General features: G+C 54.7%; 1 protein-coding gene across 1 annotated transcript in view; it reads left to right on the plus strand.

Moving 5' to 3' along the window:
- Positions 1-1,587: 1,587 nt before the first annotated feature.
- The window catches only part of NTN1 (netrin 1), a 188,903-nt gene continuing 174,203 nt past the window's right edge, over positions 1,588-16,287 (plus strand). The window contains exon 1 of the mRNA XM_053211778.1: positions 1,588-1,731. The gene's annotated coding sequence lies outside the window, so the exon portion shown is untranslated. The remainder of the gene's footprint in view (positions 1,732-16,287) is intronic.

A 16,287-nucleotide genomic window follows, 5' to 3' on the forward strand; every position in this document is an offset into this window, starting at 1 on the left:
ATTTTATTTACCCCTTCATCAGTTAATGGCTGATTTGGGTTATTATTCCTTTGGGGTTATCATGAACAATGGCTGCTCTAAATATTTGTGTACAAGTTTTGGTGTGGACTTGCATTGTCATTACTCTTGGGTGTATACCTAAGAGTAGAATTGCAAGGTCATATGACAACTGTTATGTTTAACCTTTTGAGGAATTGCCAGGCTGTCTTCCAATGGCTGCACCCTTCCTCCCCCCCTCCCCCATTCCCATCAGGAATGCACGAGGGTTCCAATTTCTTTACATCCTGGCCAAAACTTGTTATTGCCTGTCTTTTTCACTATAGCCTTCCTACTTGGTGTGAAATGCTAGAGACAGAATCCGAAGCAGGCTCCAGGCTCTGAGCTGTCAGCACAGAGCCCGACCCGGGGCTCGAACCCACCCAGGAATGGTGAGATCATGACATGAGCTGAAGTGGGTCACTCAACCAACTGAGCCACCCAGGCGCGCCTCCCCTGTTTACTCTTAACAACATCCCTTTCTTGCAAAGTTGGATGTGTAAATGAAGGGTTATGGGTGCTATATCCTACAGGATCCTACATCTACCTCCTGCCTGCGTAGACGTGAACAGAGACATTCTTGGACAGGCAAAGACTCAGAAAGGACACCGTCCACCTGTCCTTCCCTCAGGCTTTCTCAAAGCAACATCTCAGTTGTGCCAGAAACTACAGTAGGAAACTCAGGAACAAGGAAGGCGTTTGCATAAAAGAAATAGTGAACAGTGAAAACAAAACCTGAGTTAATTATTAATGCAGCTTGAAATCCCAATATAAATGTCAAAAAATAATTTTTTTGAAAGGGAAGACACAGGATTTTACCATTTTGGTCACGGCCTGGAGCTAAAAGGATGGCTTGTGTCCGCCAGCCGGCGCCCGGCGGCCGCGGGGAGCTCTGCGCAGGGTCCCCCAGGTGCCGGCCGCGCGTGAACGCGGTCACGACCCTGAACTTGGAGGAGGTAACGCGGGAGAGTTGCTCTAGGCTCTTTCCAGGCCGACTCCTGCTTCTCGCCTGAGGAACTGGCGTTCCTTCAGCCTTCCCTCGGGTCCTCTTAAACTTTCCTGTTTCAGGAGTGTGAATGACACTCCCCCCCGCCCTCGGTTTTAAGTGGCGACGGCTCTGCCTCTGTTTTATCGCCCCGGGTCCTGTCCGCGGTGATTGGGGGAGGCGTGTCAGCTCGCCATCTTGGATCAAGGGCGACAGTACCGGTTTCGCGCGGACCTAAGGCGCGTCCCGAGGTGATGACAGTGGGGGACGGAGTCGCACGTCCTTGGACAAGACTTTCCAACCCTCTCCTCCGCGCCCCCCTCCCCCGCGCGGCCCCAGCACCCGGTCCAAAAATAGCTTCCGCCGACCCCCAGGCCATCCTAAGCCAGAGTGCGTAGGATGAGTGGCTCCCTCTGGGGCATCCGGGGGTCCCCAGCTGTCCCCATCCTGCCCTCCCGTGCTCCGGGCTGCGCGCGGCAGGAGCGGGCGCCGCAGGGCGCGGAGTGGGAGCGCGCGGCCGGGGCCGTGCCCGGGGCGGGCCGGGAGCAGGGTGGCCGCGGGGGTGAGGAGCCGCCCGGGCCCGGCCGGCCTGACACCACCTGGCGGAGTCTCGGGGAAGAGTCTTAAAGGCGCGCGCTCCTCCGCGCCCCTCGCACTCCAGCGGGAGCCGCCGAGAGCTCGCCTCCCTCTCCTGCCCGGCGCCTCGGGAGGTAAGTGCCGTCCGCCCAGCCGGAGTCGGGGCCCCGGGGGGGGGGGGGGGCGGCCCGGGGCTGCCCCGCGCTCGGGAAGCTGCGGCCCGGGCTGCGGTCGGTGGGGGGTGGGGGGGGAGGCGGCGCCCAAGTTTGGGGAAGGCCTCGGAGGGCAGCGCGAGCGGCGCAGCGCCGGGGCCGGGGACGGGCGCGGGTGGCGGGCGGCTGGGGCCGTCCGGGTGCGGCCCGGCCCCCCGCGCCGCCTCGGGGACCCGCACCCGCGCGCGGCGCACGGCCGAGCCTCCGCCCCGCGCTCTGCGCACTTGGCGCGCTCGGCCCGCGGTCCCGGGCGAGCCCCCAGCCGGCCGCAGCCGCGACCCCCGCGCCGCGCCACCCCGCCCGCCGGGTCCCCGCGTCCCGCTCGCCCCGCGGTCGCGCCGGGTCACGCCGGCAGGTCGCGCTCGGCCGCCGGCCAAGCCCGCCCGGGCCCCGCCGCGCCCGCGCCCGCGCCCCGGGCCACCCCGCCCGGCCTCTCGGCGCTGCGCCCCTCGCCTTCCCCATCTCCAGCCGCTCGCTATTTTCACACCTCCCGGTGCCCCGGCCCCGGCGCCCGATTCAGTGCTTAGTAATTAATTTGGCGTTTCAGAATGGTCAGCGGGCTGGATAATGGGCGCATTCATCCCCCGGGCTAATCTGAACAGAGGTGGGAAGAAAGGCTTTCACAGACAGAAAATGCCATTCGCTGAGCGCTCAAAGGGGCTGTCACTCCCAGAATAAATCGCCGCCGCGCCCGCCGGCTTCTCTGGCCATTTCCATACAGCCCCGGCCCCGCGCCGCGGACCCGCCGGCCTCTGCCTCGGCTCCCGGGAATCTCCCTCGAGGGCCTTCGACGGGAAAAGTCGGGCGAGGGCGAGACCCGGGCGGGGGTCGAGGGGAAACGGGGAAGCCGGGGGGTTCGGGTTAAGGCCGCAGGGGACAAAGAGCTTGATTAGAAAATCAAATGCTAAACTAGAAGGAGGCGCTGCTAATTCAAGGCGCGGACGTTGGAGCGGGGCCTTGGGGAGCATCCGTCCCAAAGCCCGCGCGGTTCGCAGGAGAGAAGGACCCCGCGGCCCACAGGCGCCCGTAGCGTGCCCGGGGTCACGCAGCAAGCTTCTGGATCTCCCAAATTGTGAATGGAATCCAACGCACAAGCCTTAGATCGTAGGGACAGGGCCTGCTGGTGCAATCCCGACCCTCCCCAGACGCTTCACTCTGGGGTCCCCGCGAGATCAGCTCTTTAGCCCCGGGGCCCGCCTTGGCCTCCAGCTCGCCGCTCCTTGCCCGGACCCTACGGTCGGCCTCGGTGCATGGGCTGAGTTCCAGCGGCTTTATCCTCTGACCTCTTCTCGACCCGGGGTCGCCGCGAGTGTTGGGCACCAACGGCCTTCGAGCTCTGAAAGCGGGGGCCTCTCCGTGGGGGCGCCCTCTGCCCTCTGGCGAAGCGGGATCGCGCGCCGCAGCCGCGGCCCTAACCCCGCGGACCGCGCGCCGACAGCGCCCCCAGCCCGGCTGCCGAGCCTCCGGGTGGGCAGGGCTGGCTTGGCTCTATCCAGGGTGAGAGGCTCCAGGCGCTTGGTTTTCCTGCTGCTGGGGCTCGCCGTGTGTCCCCCTCGAGGGACAGATTTGGCTCTGGTCACCTCTGCCCGGCGGGACCCTCCCATCAAGGGAAGGGAAGGAGCAGTGACCCCTCTTAAGATCCAACTTCAGCTCTGTCCAGACGCTGGAATGACCAGGGAAGCAGCTGGGGGTGCGGGGGGGGGGGGAGGGGAGGAGGGGGCCTTTCTGGAATGGCCAGATGCGTGTCCCAGAGCTTATAGCCACGGATCTCAGGTCTCCTCACCCGCTTCTGAGTGGAAGTCACTCTTCCCTACTCTGACTCAGTTTCCTTGTCTGCAGAGCAAAGAGGAAATGGGAACAGGCTTGACTCCAAGCGGGGACCCTCAGTGGAAGGATCCCACAGACCACTCACACCCCCAGCCACCAACCAGCTGACGTCTGTCCCAGTTGGTCAGAGGAGCCGGGTTACAGTGCGTTTGTCAGACTCTGGCATCGGCCTTGGGCTGGAACCCCCGAGAGAACTTCCCTAGGCCTGGGGAGGGGCCCGGAAATCTGCATTTTTGAAAACAAGCTTCCCGAAGCATTTTTGATGCAGGTGGTGTAGGGACTATTTTTAGGGACATAGTTTAGGAAACTGGGTTCTGTCCCCGGCTGCCCCTCCCTTCCTGGGACCCACGGTTGTGTGGTGTTCTTTATATCTGATCAGCAGTAAAAAAATGCTTCCTCCTACCCCCACTGGAGGCCCGAAGTGGGGGGGGGGGTCTACTCCTAGGAGATACCTGGGGATCCCCTGAATGTGCAGCCTGCGAGGGAAAGACTGTGGGTGAGCTGAGCACCCCACCAAACGAGGACAGTCGATGTGGGCTTCAGACCGACTGGACGTTGAACCCCCAAACCTAGGGGCCTTTTCTTACCAACACGCTTTCACAGCAGGACTTAACACAGCAGCCCCGCCCCCTACCAGTACAAATGTGCCCAGAGCCCCCCTCCCGCCCTTGGCAAGGCAAACCCTGTCCACACTAGGGACAGAGAAGCTGCCCCCCATAGGGGATCCGTGCCAGGAATAACCCAGGTGTGAGCTGTGGCCCGCAACACCCGACACCTGCCCCTTCACCAGGCTGGGGCTCAGAGGAGAGTAGGCGTGAGGGGGGGAAGGGGGAAGGCCCAGAAGAGTGGGAGAAAGCGGGGGGGGGGGGAGTAGGAGAAGCTGTTAAAAACGGGGCTGGGGGGGGAGAGGAGGGGACGAGTCCCTATTTATGTAAGCCGTTTGTAGCTGTGGATTGTAAAACTGGGCAGCATTCTTTGGAGTAATTCATAGTGTTTGGACAAGACAAACATTGTTCTGCTTTAAACAAACCTCCAGAAAGGTCAGCCTGGTTCATCCCTTCGCTGCGAGTCTCTGAGACTATCCAGATGATGAGAAAATCAGATCTTAGCTGAGGGGGCCCAGGCAGGAGACAGCTGTCTCCTGAGTCCTTTGGACCCAGGGTGAGGGCACCCAGCCCAGGGAGGGTGCTTGGCTGCCCTTGAAAAGGGCTGATTCCCGCTCTGGAGCCAGGAGACGTGGTGTGTGTGTGTGTGTGTGTGTGTGTGTGTGTGTGTGTGTGACAGATTATGGAATTTTGATTCTGCCAAGGATCATCCGAGTCCTAGAGCGAGCCCAACATGACCTGCGAGGCTTCAGGCGGGTGAAGGATTCATGGAAAACAAGTGTTCACGGACGCAGTGTCAAATGGGACCCGCTAGCCTGGGACCCCGGACACGCTCTGGACACGAAGAATCCCTGCTCTCCACATGCCGATGCTCCGTCTGGGCCCCTCTCTGTTCACTCAGCAAGCAGGTTTTCCGTGCCTGCCCTGTGTCGAGCTCCGCGCTAGGCGTCGGGCGTGCAGCAGTGAGCACGGGGGACGACGGGAGCCGTCATGGGTCAGGGTCTGCTACGCCCCCCTCCCCCGGGCCTCCCTAAGAAGAGAAGCTTCTCGCGATTTCCCTTCCAGCCGCCCTACGGCCACCACAATCGCGGCCACGAGCCCCCTGGCGGAGACCTAGGGCGCCAGCTCCCGGACCAGCCCGACAGCAAGTGCGGGGCTCCACACGCGTGAGCTGTCGCCGGGATTGTCACTGTGACTGCGATGGCGATGCAGACTGTGGTTGTGCTCGTGGCTGTGGCTGTGGTTGTGGTTGTGATTCTGCCTCTGACAGTGACTATGGTTGCGATGGTGACTGTGACTATGTTGTGGTGGTGACTGTGGTTAGGGTTGTGAGGGTGACTGTGATGGTGACTGTGATGGTGACAGTGATGGTGACTATGATGGTGACTCTGGCGGTGACTGTGATTATGGTTGTGATGGTGACAGTGACTGTGGTGGTGACAGTGACTGTGATAGTGATGGTGTGATGGTGATTATGACTATGGTTGTGAGGGTGACTGTAATGGTGACAGTGACTGTGATGGTGACTATGATGGTGACTCTGGCGGTGACTGTGATTATGGTTGTGATGGTGACAGTGATGTGACTGTGGTTGTGATGGTGACTGTGACTGTGATTGTGATGGTGACAGTGATGGTGATGCTGACTATGGTCATAATGGTGATGGTGACAGTGACTATGGTTGTGAGGGTGACTGTGATGGTGATGGTGACAGTGATGGTGACTCTGGTGGTGACTCTGGCAGTGACTGTAATTATGGTTGTGATGGTGTCCGATTATGTTTGTGATGGTGACAGTGATGTGACTGTGGTTGTGATGGTGACGGTGACTGTGATGGTGGCCGGGTCGTTGTGGCTGTGATCATGATTACGGACTCCACCAACCCCAAGCTGGGATCTCCCCAACCCCAAGCTGAAGTGGTTTCTTTTAACAATACTTATCGTTCGTGCTCATTGACTTACCAGTAATTAGTAAAGCATTGTTAACACCAAGCCCAGACTTTTGGGGTACCAGTGTCACCGTCCCCTACTTGATCTCCAGTGGCCCAGGGCAGTTCGTCATCCTCTCTAGAGGGGGGTGGCCCTGTGGTAACCATGGCGAGGGCAGTTGCACAGGGTTCTTTATAAAAAGTGTATTCGTTTGGAGCTCGGGACATCTCGCGGTCTTTTGTACTCGGTACTCCTGATATACCCACGGAAGAGATGGGAGGGAGGAAGGGAGGGAGGGCGGCAGGCAGGGAGGAGACCGAGAACGCTTCCATCCCCGTTTCTCAGGAGAGGTGACTGCCGCTCCCGGAGGCGAAACGACTTGCCCAGGCTGCTGTAACAGAACACCACCGGCCGGGAAGGCTTGAGCAATAGACATCTACTTCTCACAAGTTGGAGGCTGGGAAGCCCAAGACCAAGGTGCCGGCCAGTTTGGTTCTTGGTGAAGGCTCTCTTCCTGGTCTGTAGATGATTGCCTTTGCGCTGCGTCCTCACACAGCCAGGAGAGAGATCGTGTCTCTCATAAGGACACCGCCTTCATGACCTGATTATCCCCTAAAGGCCCTACCTCCAGATACCATCACACTGGGGATTAGGGCTTCAACACATGACTTCGGGAGGGACATAATTGCGTAGTCCAAGCACCTACTGTCACAGGGGTGTAGAGCTGAAGGTGTGACTGGAGCACGATCCTAGTGACCTTCTCGGGCCTGCCCTGCCCTGCTGACCCCTCAGGGAGCTCCTCGCAAGCAGCAGCGGGAAGCTGGGTGCCCGCACAGACCCCACAAACCACACACGCAGCCAGAGGCTAGGAGGTCGCTCTGCAGGGTGGGTCGCGTCTATGCAGCTCTGTGTCTACTTTCCGGCATCATTCGGGGGGCTAGCGTGCTGGCTCCTCCTTGCCTGAAGGGCAACATCAGTGAGAGAGAGAGAGAGGTTCTCTTCCTCCCCCAATCCTACGTTCCTTTAACACCTTGTTGGTGGTCGAATAATCCGTGCACTCACCCAATCCGAATCAATGGTCCGTGTCTGTTTTCATCCTGTACCACCTCTTGGAATGAAGTCCCCTAAACTTTCTCCCTGTGTGATGTGTAGACCAGCAATACCTTATTTCACCGACATTTTGGGGGGGAAATAAGCTATTCTATGTAGTTGATTTTGGCAAGAAACAGAAGCTTACTCCTTTATATATAGAAACTTTTTATGTAATCATTTGTCATGAAAAACGTTTTTTTCATCAAATCATGATATTTCCCCCCCACCTAAGTTAGCAGGATCGAATGCAGCAGGTTTTCCCTAGGTGTGGTCGAGTGGGTGACCCATAACCTACTTTGATGACTCCCAGCCATCTTTAGGAACATCATCTCCTGGGCAGTTCGCTCAACCTCCCTGCCTCAGTTTCTTCCCTTGGAAGAAGATGCTTTCTGAGGGCTCTTCCCATCCTTCTCCAACTCCGCTGGGCTCCAATACAGAGGCACCCTTGGGAATTTGAGTGGGACCTGTTCTGAATCCCTCAGTGGTGACTGGGATAGACTTCATAGAGTCACAACGTCTAGTGGTCTCCCATTCTTTCAAGCATCCTAATCTGTGGTTCCAGAAGAACCGAAGGTGCCTGACCTCAGTGTATAAACACCTCGAAGTGAAGAGCTTCTGGCTTCCCCGTGGGCTAAGACCCCTCATATTGTGGCTCCTTTTCTCTCAAATGCTCAGGAGACTATTGAAACTTCTTCTGGACTGGGTCCTGAATCATAAAGGGGCTGGAATCCTGGCTTCCAGAAAAGGGGGTTTATGATACCCCAACACACAGCGAGCTCTCGGCAAGCCTATGCAGAAAATGCTCAACTCAGCATTGTGGGAGGGAATGGACAGAGAGACTGTCACTGCTCATGAGGAGAAGACCAAAAGCAAGACTTCAGGGACATTTCAGGATCAGACTATTAGTGTCCCTCTCTTTGTTCCTTTCATTTACCCCAAGCTCACCCTTTAAGATTTGAGGGGGACCCTCTTCATTCTGGCAGCCCTAGGATTTGCTGGTAAATGGCCACAATAACAAACTCCCATAGCCTTGGTGGCTTTCCACAACAGACATCTATCCTCTCACAATTCTAGAGGCTGGAGGTTTGAAATCAGTATCCCTGGATTGAAATCAAGGGCTGTGCTCCCTCCAGAGGTTCTGGAGGAGAACAAGTCCCTTGTCTTTTTCAGCTTCTGGTGGCCGCTGGCATTCTTGGCTTGTGACTGCGTCACTGTCGTTTCTGCCTCTGACTTCATGTGGCTTCTCCTCTTGCGTCTTGTCAGCTCTCCCTCTGCTTTTCTCTTAGGACATTTGGGATGGCATTTAGGGTCCACCCAGATAATCCACAGCGATCTTCCCATCTCATAGTCTCTAACTGAGTCACGTCAGCAAAGACCTTGTTTTGCCATATAAGGTCACATTCACAGGTCCCAGGGATTACGACACAAGTGGCTTCTTGGGGGGGGGCATTTTTCCATAATTCTGTGGGTTTTAGTTGCTTAATTTTAATGAATTTGTAGTGCATTCCTAGTCTGTGGCTGGCAGCGTGTGAAACAGTGGGTCCCCCTCCCTCAAGACGCCCATGGATTAGTCAAGTCAGGGCAACGATGTGGTGTTAAGAACCATGGGAAAAACAACTCCAAGGCCCTAGAGGTACCCAGGATGTGTCCCAAAGTGTTCAGATTCTTTATCAAGCTCTGCAAGACCGTGCGTACCCTGGCCTGCCCTCACCTCTCTGACCTCATCTCCTACCACCCTCCATCTCGCTGCCCAAGCCCCCACCAAGCTGGCCTCCTTCTTGTTCCTCATGCAAGTCAAGCTGTGCCTCAGGACTTCCGCACTTGTTTTCTCTGCCTGGAGCACACATTTTCCTCCCCCCCTCCCCATACCCCCTCAGCTCCCTTCCTCACTTAACTCTCCTCTACTGGATCCTTCTCGGAGAGGCAATCCCCCTCCCCGACCCCAGTACCTTGTGTAAAATGCGTCTTCCTTCCTGACACTCTCCGTCCCGTCCTCTGCCTTATTCATGTTACCAGATCTTATCACAATCATGTTTCTCTGGTCCAGGCCATCTCCATCTCCGAGGGCATTTTGAGATGTGATGGCTAGAACTTTCCAGAAGATCCGAAACTTAAATGCATCCTGTTTCATTTCCAACTCCTTTTCTGAGAATTTATTTAGCTTTTGCGGGGAAGGCTGTGCTTAGTGACACATTGGGCTAAATTTCAAGTGGATCAGAACGGTGTGGGAGAATAGGAGGCTCTTCTAGGGAGGGATGTGTAAATGTGAGAAGCCATTTTTTCAGTGGTGGAAATGACTGGTGTGTGCAGGGAGGTGGGACCTACTGTCATTTAACGGGCAGGGGTCCGGGATGCTAAATGTCCAGCGGTGGCATTAGACCGTTCTGCCCAGTGAGGAATTTTCTGGCCCTAAAGGTGAACAGCACCCCTGTGGGGAAACAATTTTAAGGAAACAGTCTGTATTCTGGCCCTAAAATAGCATTTTTCAACTGTGACTAAAAACCTTTAGCCCTATAATAGTTTTTCAGGCTATTTCTCCCCCAAATACATCACCTTCTGCTAACCATATGTCCCCGGCCCATTTATACTTTCCATTTTTAAATTTTTTAAAGTTTTATTTGAGAGAGAGAAAGAGGAGGAGAGAGAGAGAGAGAGAGGCAGAGGGAGAAGGAGAGAGAATGCCAAGCAGGCTCCAGACTCAGCGTGGAGCCCAATGTGGGGCTCAATCCTACGACCCTGGGATCATGACCTGAGTCAAAATCAAGAGTCAGACATTCAACCAACTGAGCTACCCAGATGCCCCTGCCTGCACTATCTCTTGAGAGCCTCCCACTCATTCCCTTCCTCTGGGTAATCACTGCAATGTCACCTCTGGACTTTGAGGTTTCCCTGAGGGGATGTCCTCCAGAGTGTGTGTCAGTGTTGAATGAACTGAACCCCAACTCTGGACTCAAGAGAACCCCCTCCCCCAACGACTTTCTCCACCCACAGCACTCTCCTCTTATTTTCATTCTTTGTTTCCTTCCACCCATGACAAAGCTTCCCACCACGAACCATTTTCCTTATCTTAATAGCATTCAGGGTGGGACCTTGTCAAAAGCTTCTCGCAAATGAAAATAAACGACAGGGGCTCGGTCCCCTTATCCCCGGGGCATTTTCACCCCTTCAAAGAGCTCCGGTAGATTAAAGGATTTGGGGGATTTGGGGTTTGTATGGGCTTCTGTGCCCAACTGCTGAATTCTCAGCCAAGAAGCCAGGCAATAGGGGAGGCCCAAGCTCAAGATGAGAATCATCCACACCGCTGAGGAAATGGCTAAATCTCCAGGAACCCTACAGTCTCTGCAGGCCTGTTCTTCTATGCTCCAAAACCGTTTCCAGAAAAATCCTATCTCCCGAAATTCTGCCGAGGAAAGGGAGCAACCCTTGAGCAACCCTCCAGGAGGCCCACCGGGAGAGCTGGGCTCTAGAAATATGGGGATGCCCCTAATTCTTCCAGGGTGAGGGATCCGGGAGCCAGATCTGGGGATGTCGACAGTCAAAAGCCAGAAAACCCCTACACTGTCATCTCTCGGGCCAGCTTCTTTCTTTTCACAGCCATCTTTTCAATCAGCCTCCAAAGCCTGTATGGTACCCGCGATGACCCCCATTTCACCTCAAGATGGGCAAAGCAAGGTCACACAGCTGGTCCGGGGTGGCCAGAACTCAAGGTTTGCCTGCCTCCATTTCTTCCTGTTTCTGAGGGAAACACTGTCGAAGCAGGCCACCCTGACCTTTGTGAGGAGCCCGGACGCCTGCATCAGACTCTTCCGTTGCTGCAGTGTCCAGCCTCCGTCGGGGGTCCCGGGGACCCAATCGTTTCGTGTCTGCCCGCCTAACACAACCAGACACACTCAGAAGCTCAGTCGAATCAGGTCCCAGCTCATAGTTCAGGCAGACACACATCCCTTCCGCTGTCCAGCCGTAGCTGAGGCCCGTATGTGTCAAAAGCTTATTGTCAGCCAAGCCTGTCTTGCCCATGGGTGGTGACTGAGACCTCCGGACACTGGCACCGCCCCGTGTTGGTTCAAATCCCTGCTCGTCTGCTTACCGGTGATGCCGTCTACTTCAGCACAGTAATTTTCTGTAGTTCAGCTTCCTCCTCCATAAAGAGGAGATGATGAGGCTATCTGCATCCATCCTGCAAGGCTGTTACCAGTATTCCGAGTTAGCCGTTGATGCAATGCTTAGAAGACGGCTTGGCACACAGTAAGCATTCAATAAATGCTTGATTTAGAAAGTAGGACCCGCGGTCATGCCCAGGATGAAGGTCCTTGGTCATCTCACCTCTCCTGAGCCTTTACTCTCAAACCATCAGCCTGGGCCATCCGGTGCTCCCCATCCCCGGTGCCCTCCCCTGCGTCCTCACCGTGTTCACTGATGGCTCCCCCCCCCCCAACCTTCACGCTTACCCCCCCAGCCTGGCCCTCACTCACACCACGGGCCTCTTCAGTGGGACGATTCTCCCACACCATACTGCCCAACGCCCAGGACAGGGGGCCGCTGTCCTCCTCCACCTGCAAAGTTCTTTTCAGCTTCTTCGGAGAAACGACACCCTGCTCCTTTAAGGCCAGAACCACACGCACCTGTTCTAGCTTCCACAGCTCCTTCTTGGAATCCGCCTGCCTCCGCCCCACAATCCAGGGCACGCTCCTCTTTCTTTGAAGACACCAGACCCTGGTTCAGCCTTCATCTCTGCCCCAAGTCCTGAGGCTGGTCCAGTGCGTCTTTAAGACGCAGGTGGACAGGGGCGCCTAGGTGGCTCCGTCGGTTGAGTGTCTGACTTCAGCTCAGGTCATGGTCTCACGATTCGTGGGTTCGAGCCCCATGTTGGGCTCTGTGCTGACAGCTCGGAGCCTGGAGCCTGCTTCGGATTCTGTGTCTCCCTTTCTCTCTCTGCCCCTTCCCTGCTCATGCTCTGTCTCTCTCTGTCTCTCAAAAAATAAACGTTAAAAAAAAAAAAGATACTCATCCAGCACCTTGACCTCCTTATCTCCAGTCACCTTCCCCTCTGCCTCCCAGCAGAAAGCCCCCTCTTGTCCTCAGCGGGCCTTGTTATCACCCACCTCTGGAATCTTTAATTCAGACTCCAGCTACTCACCACACCTCTTCTGTCTTCCTGAATCTTCTAGACCAGCTCTGTCCAATAGGACTTTCTGCGATGACAGAAGGGATCTTTATTGCCTCTATCCAAATGAGGGTCAACTGAGGAAGCTTTAACCTCATTTCATTTTATATCTTTTATTATTTATTTTTATTACTAAAATTTTTTTTTGCAATGTTTAATTATTTTTGAGAGAGAGAGAGGGAGACAGAATCCAAAGCAGGCTCCAGGCTCTGAGCTGTCAGCACAGAGCCTGACGCGGGGCTCGAACCCACACACCGTGAGATCGTGACCTGTGCCGAAGTTGGATGCTTAACCGACTGAGCCCCCCAGGCGCCCCCGTTATTTCATTTTAAATCACTCAAGCTGGAATCGAAATAGCTCCATGTGGTTCCTGGCTACCGTATTGGACAGCACGGCTCTAGAACCCTGGCCTCCAGTTCCTCCGTCCATGGCCTGTCTTCACTTTTTCTCTCTTCAACTTTACTTCTGTGGCCCATCCCAGCAGCCACCTTCTTCCCCTTCCGTCCTACCTCCTGGAAAAGACCTGCAACTCCAGATTAATTCAGTGGTTCTGCTTTTTCTAGGTCTACACAAGGGCTGCTGAGCACGGCGGGGTGGGGGGTGGCTTTGCCGGTTGGGGCTTTCTTTCTTGCAGATGGTCGCCAACCTCAGCAGGACCTTGAGTTCTGGCCAGCAAGCATCAGCCTGTCCTACGTAATGACCCAATCAAGCTTTTACCTATCGTTAAACCTCTAATATTTCAACTTGCTCCCGTGCCCTTAGGAGATGCTGTCACTCTCTGTTCCGCTGAACCAAGAAGTGGCTGATGGCCACTTCTCCAAGGCTGATTCTATCCGTCTTCAACCTCTCTGCGTCTGTTCCTTCCTATCACCCTTTCTCTTTCCTTCCACGTGTTTGCGCACTTCGTGAACGTTGTCTACCCTTGCTGTCCCCGCTTTCGTGACCTGAGGCAGCCTGGCTTCTGTCCCCACCACTCCTCTGCCACTGCCAGCCAAACAGCCAAGGTCACCCACGACTTCCTGGCCGTTCAGTCAACCCAAAGGACTCGTTTCAGGTCTTATCTTGACCGTGAAGGCATGTGGACACTGCTCACCACCCTTCCTTCCTTGAAACACCCCTGTTGATTTCTAGGGCGCCTGAGCCTTCTGGCTTTCCTCCTCCTCCTCCTCCCCCTCCTGCTCCTCCTCCTCTATTTCTAAATTTTCTTGTAAAACGGCCACATTCTCCTCTTCCTAGAAGGATCCTTAGGCTTCCCAGGTAAGGCTGGGCACCAAGAATGGCGGCTTCCCCCTCCCGATGCATTCCTTCCAGAAACACCTGGGGATTTGCTTTCTCACCCAAGAGCTGCACTGTTGTGTTTTGAACTCCTGTGTGTGCTCTGGACCCTGCTGCTCAAGCCCAACATGCCTTTTCGGGTGTGTATTTATAACCCCCACTGTGAGAAGCTCACACAACACTTGGACATCTGTTTTTTTCATTTGTCCCCTCGGAGGGCAGTATACTTTAGGGAGGGACACTGACAAATTAGAGGCATTGGGAGAGGCTGCCGAGTGGCCAGAACACTGTCCCGTGGGAAATCGTGAAGCAAACTGGAAACATCGTGCCGAACAGATAAAAATGAAGGATGATAGAGGGCTGACTTCAAAACTTTGAGGAGGCAGAGAGCCTTGGTTTGGGCTTCCGTGTGGGGCTGGAATGGAATCAAGTGTATTAGTGGCAGGGAGGCGGGTTTTGATCGGAGGGAGACGAGTTCTACTGTGTCCCAGAATGTTCTGGACCTCCAGGATACAGACAGTCCTGCCCACCAGGAACTATTAAAGAAGATATGCTCAGTACCTAGTCACTTAGTCACTTAGTACTAAGTCACCTAGTACTTAGTCACTTAGTACCCAAGTGATCACAATAAATGATCAAAGTGCCCCTCTCCCCCCACCCCAAGACCACGGCGCGAGCCCAGCTATCAACACAGAATAGCTACGCTCCATTTCCAAACTTGCTGCCATGCAGGATCCATCAAGAGCTCTGCAGACGAGGGTGCCCGGCTGGCTCTGTGGGTAGAGCTTGTGACTCTTGATCTTGGGGTCATGAGTTCGAGTCCCACATGGGGTGTAGAGATTACTTAAAAAATACAAAATTAAAAAAAGAAAAACAAACTCTGCAGACAGAAACAGCACAGCAGGAGGAAGGCTCGGAGCCAGCTCCGTGAGCCAGCCCAGTAGATAACCCCAAAATAGACCCAAGTAGGGTGGGCAGTGAGCTGGGCTCCCCGACGTGCCTCTTTCAGACCCGTCCTGGCCGGACTGCCTTTTCCCGACTCGTGTTTTGGTGTGATGCCACCGGCTTCTGTCATGGGCCATCACAGAAACTGTCCCACGGAGCTTGCCGCTATGACCACCATGGTGATGCTGTTGAGGATGTGTGCTCACTATCACATACTGTGTTTCCTTTATGCACCACCCCCCCCCCCCAGGAGAAATGCCTGTCTGACGTTAGCAACATGAATAATTATAATTCTTTTGAGTAATGGGTCTGTTTTTATCTCACGGACGCTGGGCATTGTCTAACCGACACGGTCTCCTTTTAATTTTGGCTGCAAGAAAGCTTAGGGACACATTTGTGGCCCACCCACCGGAGGTGAACAGGGCCTTCCAGGGAGGAGTTTAGCTCTATTCCCGTTTCTACTCCTCCCGGTTTTTCTTCCTTCTCTTAGCTCCCCTTCTTACGTTACTACTCAACCTTGAGAACCTGCAGGCAAAACTCAATGCAAATCACCTGGAATCTCACTATCCTGAGATGATGGCAGTGAACCGCGTTGTCTTTTTATGCATCCTTAAGAAATAAAAATAAAAATGAGCTTGTACTGTGCATAGTGTCTTTTGGGGGCATAGTGTGTTATAATTTGCTCCCCCCCCCCATTTTATAATATGTCATGAACATCTCTCCGTGTAATTAAAAGGCTCTGCTTTAAGTTACTGCCAACGTCTGTAAGGATCTACCAACTTAATAGTAACGACGAACATTGTTACATCCGCTTACCATGCGCCCCGCTTTAGGTATATTCACACAGACGCTTTTATTCACGTACATTACGGGAGTGCAATGTGTATGTACACGTATTATAAGCAACAATCTTCGTATGTGTTAACTCATTTGATACCCCTAACCCTATGAGATGGATATTCTTGTCCCCTTTTTACAAATGAAGAAAGCCAAACACAGAAGGATGCTAACTTTGCCAAGGCCACACGCTCGGGTTTCAAAGCGCTGCTCCTCATCGCTATGTTGCCTTTCAGAACAGCACTGGGATCTCACAGCCCACAAGTATTAAACCTCTCCTTTCTCTCCTTCCACCCACTGTCTAATTTATGTTATTTTGTCATGTTGTAAGTGCCCTCATAAGTCACCGAGAATCCTCTCTGCCACAAGGCAAGGCAGAAATAAACAGCGTAGGGAGTGGTCAATGGCAAGGGAGAAGGCAGGACTAAAGCGTTCCCCGAGGGCAGAGGATGAACCCCGGGCTGTCGTGCAAGGGAACGCATTTATGTCCCTGGGCTGTGGGTGAAGTCCCATCCCTGGAAGAGCTGGCCTGGGTGGCCCTCTCTCAGGGAGGCTGGGGAAGGCGGTTTTCCAAGGAGACTGAGCTGGGCCAAATGAGCCCCGAGGCCCCTTCTTCGATTCTCACAGTTTATGAAAATGCCAATAAGACCGAACGTGACACTCGATGGAGAGGATCCAGGAAGCCAGCTCTTGGGCCGGAACCAGCACCCCGGGCTTTCAAAAGTCCGGATTTATTGCTAGATCATTCATCCAAAAGTAACAAACCAACTGCGACTGAGTTCGAAACTCTCAGCCCGGTGGATTC

The sequence above is a fragment of the Acinonyx jubatus genome, chromosome E1, assembly GCF_027475565.1.
Source record: "Acinonyx jubatus isolate Ajub_Pintada_27869175 chromosome E1, VMU_Ajub_asm_v1.0, whole genome shotgun sequence".
In the NCBI taxonomy this organism is placed as follows: Eukaryota; Metazoa; Chordata; class Mammalia; order Carnivora; family Felidae; genus Acinonyx; species Acinonyx jubatus.